The following is a 6,548-nucleotide window of genomic DNA, read 5'->3' on the forward strand; positions in this document are numbered from 1 at the left end:
TGTCAGAGTGGACATGTGTGTCAAAGCGCAGAGTGCTAAGACAGCTATTTATTCAGAAGTTTATATGAATTTAAATAGAATTTCTTTGTTAATTTTAGTCAGTGACTAATATTTAATATGCTGTTTTTTTGGTGCAGCGGACGACATTTGTTTTTGTAAAAACCAGACGCCTTTATTTGTAAAGGCCCCTTTAATAGTTTTGTCATGTCTTCATAGTACACCTTAGTGTATGTGTTTTTGGGTGCATCTCAGTGTTTTTGAACACTCTCCTCCCGTCTTTGATCTGAAAGCACAGGAAGTCAAACTTAGTGGATATCGTTGCTGTCGGGCAGAAACGCCTCATCTCCATAATATTCTAACTTTGTGTTTTTTCGTAAATTAACGGCGTACTTGATCATACTACAGCGTCACACAAAAGCATAAAAAGTAGCAGATGTACAAGCTCAAAACGCGGCGCTTGTTGATCTTCTCCTTTTGTTATTTTTTTATTTGAATCCTGAAGAGTAACAGATTTGGACCTATGAGGTTTCCACCCGACAGAGACGATATGTGGGTAGTAGTTACTCACACTGCATTCATGGATGTTTTCAGTGATGCTGCTGTTTAGGGGTTACCCAGGGTGCAATTCATGCTAGGGATGGATTTCACCTCCCTGGTCTTTAATTCTATGTCTCTGGTCATTTATTTTCATCCCCCGTGGGGTTTCTAAATGGCATTCTAAAAACATCCCACCTTCTGGTTTTTGTTCTGCACCCTGGTGTTACTGCTAAAGTGTGTAATTTACTTCTATTTCAGTGCATTTCTATTCAGTCCTTTTTAATTGAGTAGGTTTTTGTTTTTTGACATACAGTAAGAATGGTGAAGTACAATTCAAATGTGATTTGTATTGTACATGCAACTTGGACATGACTTTGATAGCAGCCATCCTCAAACCTTGTGCCAAAAATGATTCAAGGCATTGAATGCAAGAACAATGTTAAACATGATAAATTGAGAATGTTTTACATGACCAGTTTAGACCAGTGGTTCCCAAACCTTTTAGCTCGAGACCCAAACTAGTGAAAATAGCCAATCTACAAGTTCACAGTTTTGAGCTTGTAGATCTGCTATTTTCAGTACTTCTTAAACGTTTTTTACATGTATGAATTTTATTTTATTTTTATTTTTTTATTGAGGAAATTATTCTGGAAAAAGTATAGATGTTTTTATTTATTTAACTTTTTTTAATCTATTTATTTTGAAAATCTTATGAAATAATATTTTTAAAAAGAAATATGTAGGAAACTAAAAAAGAGGAATGTTTGCTGGCGACCCATAAGAATGGGTTCATGACCCAAAATTGTTTGGGAAACATTGGTTTTAGAACATCCAGTATTTAAAAATAAATAAAATCTGGAATCCATAACTTTCATGTCCTACCTAGGATCCACCCCCTGGGTCTCGACCTGTGCAAGTGCTGAAATTCCAACTGTTGAGCTACAGTATAACAGAAAGCCTGTTTGAGCAGAGTATAAATTGCGTTTTGATGTTCATGCAATACCTCTTGTAAACCAGTAGTGGTGCTACCTGACCACCGGATGTAAATCTCTCAATATGAGAGCAGGTCTAGACTAGTGGTTCTCAAACTTTTTCATGTCAAATACCCCCAAATTGACAAATATTAGCCCGCGGACCCCCATCTGAAAAGGTTTTGTGCCAGGGACACCCAGAAGAAGATCCCCCGACCCCACTTTGGGAACCAATGGTCTAGATCAGTGGTTTTCAACCAGTGGTCCGGGGACCACCAGTGGTCCTCGGGGGGCTACCAGGGGGTCCCCAGCAAAATTAGTTAACATAGCCTCAGAATCATTTTAACCACTTAGCTTTGGCTATTCAAAAATAGCAGATCAACAATCTCATAGTGCGGCACTTGGTGCCGCACTATGAGCTTGTAGATCTGCTATTTTTGAAAAATCTTGAAAATGTGTGCAAATCTTTGAATATATTATTTTTTCAAAGAGAACAGAACATTAACTCATCTTTGCTTCTGGGGGTCCATGACACAAAACATTTTTAGATGGTGGTCCGCGGCCAAATGTATATCCATTTAGGGGTCCCTGGCATGAAAAAGGTTGAAAACCACTGGTCTAGATAGAAGACCAACTACAACCACTGCAGCAAAATAACGTTTTATTGAAGAAAAAAAAATGTTTTGTCTTGCAGCTTTAACGCCGAATATGACACATTGGTGGAGGTTTGGGTTGTGTGGTTACCTTGCCATGATGTAACTCCATTTATTGGTGAGATGTCTTTACACTGTTGAAATAGTGTTCTCATTGACTTACACTTACTGGGTGTGTGATGTTATATATTTGCAGAATAATTTCTTTGCTAAAAGAGTGACTTTGAGACCTGTTTCACGGGGCAAATTTAAGTCTATGAGTAGGAGACAATATTTGAATATCAATTTCTAATCAACAGTGCAACGGAGCAAGTTGTCTCGCCCATATTTATTATATCTCTGTCGGGTGGAAACCGTTATGTCCAAAACTGTTACTTCAGGATTCAAATTCAAAAACAGCAAAAGTAGCAGATCTACAAGCTCAAGACGTGTTGCTTCGCGCTGCGTTTCGAGCTTGTAGATCTACTGCTTTTGATGCGTTTGTGTGACGCTGTAGTAGTATGATCACCTTGGGAATTAATTTACGGGGAAAAAAACACAAAAAGTGAAAATATGGAGACAAGAGGTTTCTGCCCGACAGCGACAATATATATATTTTCCTATTCTATTCTATTTGGAGATACACATGTGAAACCCGAGCAAAACGACGATTCCCCCCGGAGCGTGATGTTTTCACTCTGTCTCCACCTCTTGACATGAAGCATTTATTGGACTGTGACTTCAGTGCAGAGCGACCCAGCAGGGGACAGGAGAACAGAAACACCATCAATCATTGAGATGTACCTCAAGGTTTCTATCCTGCTCCACGCTGGGGAGCTCCACCCCACCTTTCCTAAAATACTCCACACTCAATCATGTCACGTGTGTTCTTTTCATCAATGATAAATTAGGGGTGCAACAGTCAATCAAATGAATCGATTAAATCTATTATTAAAGATATATACTGTACATCGATATTAATAAAATAATCGTTTTGGGGGCGTTCAAAAATAGGGAAAAAACAGCATATCTACATGCTCCGCTTGTAGATCGGACGGCCGCTGTACGGAAAAGTATAAAACGGGGCTCAAGTGGTTCATCGGACCAATCGATTTTTGTCATTTTTCGATTAAGCGGAAAAGGAATCGACAGAATAATGGCTAAGAAAACAATCGGTGGTCGCAGCCCCTGTAATGAATGATGTGACATTCTGTGAGAGTGGAATGGGCTGATTGAGACCATCAGACCATCCAGATACTGTACTGTAATTAAGCCATATTTATATTTTGTCTATGTTCGCCTAAAAAGACAGATCGTACAACAGCGTATAAATTAACCCGGGCGTCCCTATTCTTGGGGCAGGGGGGCATACGCCGAAAATAGCGAATCTGCAAGCTCACAACGTGTCGCACCGAGCTTGTAGACCGGCTATTTTCGATTTGTTGTAGGGGGAAACAAGTAGCGGGCTTGGTATTGACAACTGGGAGACTCCTGTCAACAAAGTATATAGTGTTTAAGTGGTTAAGCGTTAGTATTAAATTAATGGGGCCAAACTGGAGACATGACTATGATTTACATTTTTATCCTATTGCATAATGCCTGGCGTCAACCAGTGTTTTATGTTATTTAGCACTTAGTGGTCAATGGGACAGGACAACATCTCTAAGACAATAAGCCTTTTCACTTGTAAAAGAAATATCAACTACTATGTTATAGTAGTGTTTGTCAGTGGAACCTTCAAGAACAGTGTATGATGTACGGTAAATAATTGGTCATATGTAACATTAGAATGATTGAGGAGTTTTGATATAAAATATATATATATAATACATGAAAATAGCATCCAATCACTTTTTATGTTTGGGTGATTTGATCTATGTACAGAATCTTACTGTGCCAAGACATTCTGAGAATGTGTGTGAAAGGCTGTGCAATGCTCTACCTTGTTGGGCTATACTCAAATTTATTTGGCCGTGGACCCCCCATCTGAACGTTTTGTGCCAGGGACCCCCAGAAGCAAAGATTTGAGTTGAAAATGTTCACTTTAAAAAGACAAATACAGTATATATTCAAAGATTTGCACAAATGTTCATTGTTTTTCAAAAATAGCAGATCCACAAGCTCTATGAGCTTGTATATCTGCTATTTTTGAATAGCCAAAGTATACAAAAAAATATGGCTGAAGTGGTTAAAATGATGCTATTTTAACAATAACGTCACAATCCCCCCAAGGACCCCTGGGGGTCCCCGAATCCCACTTTGAGAACCAATGCTATAGAGGACCAAAATATGCATAAAAACATCACATGTAATCTACTGCCAATCAAAGACTATACAACAGATACAAAACCATTCATTTCCTCATGACCATACTACATATGCGAAATGTTACTGTTTCACTAGATGCTTCTTTTACAGATGTAGGTCAATTTGAAGATTGTAATTTATAAATAAATGTAATTTGTCTGTTTTGGAATAAAATGATATTCTGGTATTTCTTACTCATTGTTCAAAAAATCACAAGGAAAGAAGATTATACACTCAAAGCTGTTTTTTGTAAAGAAATGGCCACCCTACAGTACGTAAACATCTGAACACCATCTTTAACATTAGCAAAATATCCAATGGTTTCTTGACTTGCTAGCCTTATACACCCATTGCAATATTGGCTTTTTGATTGAATACTTTATTAACAATTTGCAAAAAGTACAGAGGTACTGTTATACAATAATGCTAAAAGGATAACACATTTCCATTATGGCAGTAAAAAAGATTGCTTATTTAATTTTACCTCAATATTGTCCATAAGTTTTGTCTGTCTTTAGTCATTTTTTCAGTCAACAATTTAGAGTGTACTGTATGACTCAGAAATTGTCTCACACAATAAAAGCTCCACTGACTCAAGGCTGATTTAGGCTTTGTACTATACATTACTGTACTGTAGTTCCCATCAAAAAGCACACACTTTAATGTATTGTCTTTGGTTCTATAGGGAGAGTCCATTACATTACATCTGTCTGTTATACGACAAATATCTGTTTTAGGTTCAATAGATATTTTAGTATGATGAATTGTGTACCTAAATAAACATTATTTTGTAAAAAAAAAAAAAAACAATAACAATAATAATGATAAAATCTAGTCTTAAGTCATGTACAGTTTTTAAGTTATTATATAAGAATTGACAGATAAAATGTTTGATGTTCTTTCTTGTTGGACACAGTGCTCCACAAATCATGTATTTTTAAAGTTTGGAGACAAAGTTTTGATGACATCATGATGATGACCAGTTACTGTCATCAGAACAGGTTAAGCCAGACTTAGGGTGCACAACACCTGCAGGCAAATAAATACTGTATAAATCATTGCTGTCGGGCAGAAACCTTGTATCTCCATATTTCAACTTTTTGTTTTTTTGGTAAATGTATGCCCTATAAAGTAGTGAAAGTAGCTCTAGTGAACTTGTAGATTTTAATGTTTTTAAAGTAGGAATAAAAAAAGAACGGTTTTGGACATACAAGGTTTCCACCTGACAGCAATGAAATCAGGTTTTACCGTTCACTGAGCTACTGTTGTACAATGTTGCACATTGTAACTGTCAGCTCCCGCTGCCTCTCTATCTCCCCCTCTCTCTTCCTCTCACTCAGTGTCTCTCCATCTCCCTCTCTCGCTTTCTCTCTCCCTCTCTCTCTCTCTCTCTCTCTCTCTCTCTCTCTCTCCCCCTCTCCCTCGCTCTCTTTCTCTCTCTCCCACTCTCCCTCTCCCCCCAGGAGGTATGCTGTGCCTTAGCTGTACTCCTGTCTAAGAATGTCTAGACCCTCTGTGAAATTGTCAAGAACCGTCTGTTTCCAAAAGCCAAAAATGAAAGTGTTATTGCCTACTGAATGACTGTACTATACTGGTTTTTGACTACATTTGGAAAATAAAACAGAATCTCCCATTTTCTGTGGTTGTTATTTCCTTTCAGATGGGCTATGTAGGCCTAAGCCTTAAGGACTAATGAACCACGTCGCTGTTCATTATGTTAAGAACTTTTCTCTTCTCATTGAAAAACACTAAATGAACACACCGGATTTTGAAGTGGATGAGGTCAGTTTAAATGCAGAAGAAAATATGTAACTGTTGACCTTTTTTTAAGTGACTTTTTCACTAAATAAGTGGTTCACTCGATTTGAATAAGGTTGTTCTGTTCCGACGTTGTGCTTGTGTGTTGTAGATGTACAGGAAAAACAGGAAAAACTCTGTCATGTTTTTACAGGGAACGTTTTCATTCTTTCTTGCCAATGAGTCCTATTTTTCGGAAATCTGCTGTGCCAGAATATAGGCCAAAGCAGTCCAATTTCAGACAGTACAATTAAAGAAAAGTTGTAATTACATGTACTTGCTGTAATTGTAGTTGTTAACTACT

The 6,548-nt window shown here is 37.6% G+C and overlaps 1 protein-coding gene across 3 annotated transcripts in view; it reads left to right on the forward strand.

The window, feature by feature from the left end:
• LOC311054952 (xylosyltransferase 1-like) overlaps nt 1-6,015 on the forward strand; it is a 55,391-nt gene extending 49,376 nt beyond the window's left edge. For all 3 annotated transcript variants that reach the window (XM_084070989.1, XM_084070991.1, XM_084070990.1), the window contains 2 exons: nt 1-1,754; nt 2,135-6,015. The exon at nt 1-1,754 is cut by the window's left edge. The gene's annotated coding sequence lies outside the window, so the exon portion shown is untranslated. The remainder of the gene's footprint in view (nt 1,755-2,134) is intronic.
• Nucleotides 6,016-6,548: the final 533 nt, after the last annotated feature.

Source organism: Gymnoscopelus microlampas (genome assembly GCF_963454915.1).
Source record: "Gymnoscopelus microlampas genome assembly, chromosome: 11".
NCBI lineage: Eukaryota > Metazoa > Chordata > Actinopteri > Myctophiformes > Myctophidae > Gymnoscopelus > Gymnoscopelus microlampas.